The following is a 989-nucleotide window of genomic DNA, read 5'->3' on the forward strand; positions in this document are numbered from 1 at the left end:
CCAGGCCCTGGTGTGCAGAGGGGACAAAGTGGGTACCTTCCTGGAGCCCCAGCTGCTGTGGGCACTCCTCTGCAGAGTCTGCCCTCTGGGAGAAGTCCACAGCCCTGGTCATGTGGTGGAACATGGTCCTCCTGATAGGGCTGGACTGGGCACAAGTAGGATGAGGTGTGAGGAGCGAGGCCTGCCTTGGTCACAGCTTCCACCTTCCTACTGCCCTCTGCCCACAGTGGCCGCTCAGGAGCTGCCCCTCCTACTTCTTTGCCTCTGCCTCCTTGAGGGTCAACCACTAGTCAGAATCCTCACAGGAGCCTCAACTGCCACCTGAGAAGCCTGCAGTCTCCCAGAGCCCCTGGGTGTGCCCTAGCACATGCAGCTGCCCCCACCCCTGCCTCTGGCCTGCCAATGGGGATGCAGCGTGTGTAATGATGGTCAATGGTACGAGTTGGGTGGGTGGCTGGGACGTCTCAGCCCCTCTCACCAATGGTGAGGGAGGAAACATGGTGGCCACCTGGAAACCACTTCCAGTAGAGGCTCTTATATGTTCCTTATGGAGTAGAGAGGGTTGTCTGTGGGGCTCCCAGGATGACCAGGTTTCAGGCCTGGAAGCTGGGGCAAAAACCTGACTTGAGGCCAGAGGCTAGACTAGACTCTGCTTTCTGGGGTTGCAGCCCCCACACATCCCTGACTCAGGCGTCTTTTTCCTCTCCCCGTTTCCTTCTTCCCGTCTCAGAGAGTTCAGTGGTCAGCTCGGAGCCAGGGCTTTCTGTGCAGTGTTAGATGCTACCACAGATATTGTGGAAAAGCCAAGCTGTCACATACACTGTGGCCTCAAAACAGAGTCTGGGCCAGATCTGTCTGGAAGCTCAGGCCTATTGTGACTTTATATTAAAGCATTCCTTGTAGTCCCGAGTTAAGTATGACTCATCTGAACAGTGTCAAAGTCTAAGATTTCAACACCATGGGACTTCAGTGGTTGGAGCAGAGGAAGT

This window comes from Equus caballus, chromosome X (genome assembly GCF_041296265.1).
Source record: "Equus caballus isolate H_3958 breed thoroughbred chromosome X, TB-T2T, whole genome shotgun sequence".
Lineage (NCBI taxonomy): Eukaryota > Metazoa > Chordata > Mammalia > Perissodactyla > Equidae > Equus > Equus caballus.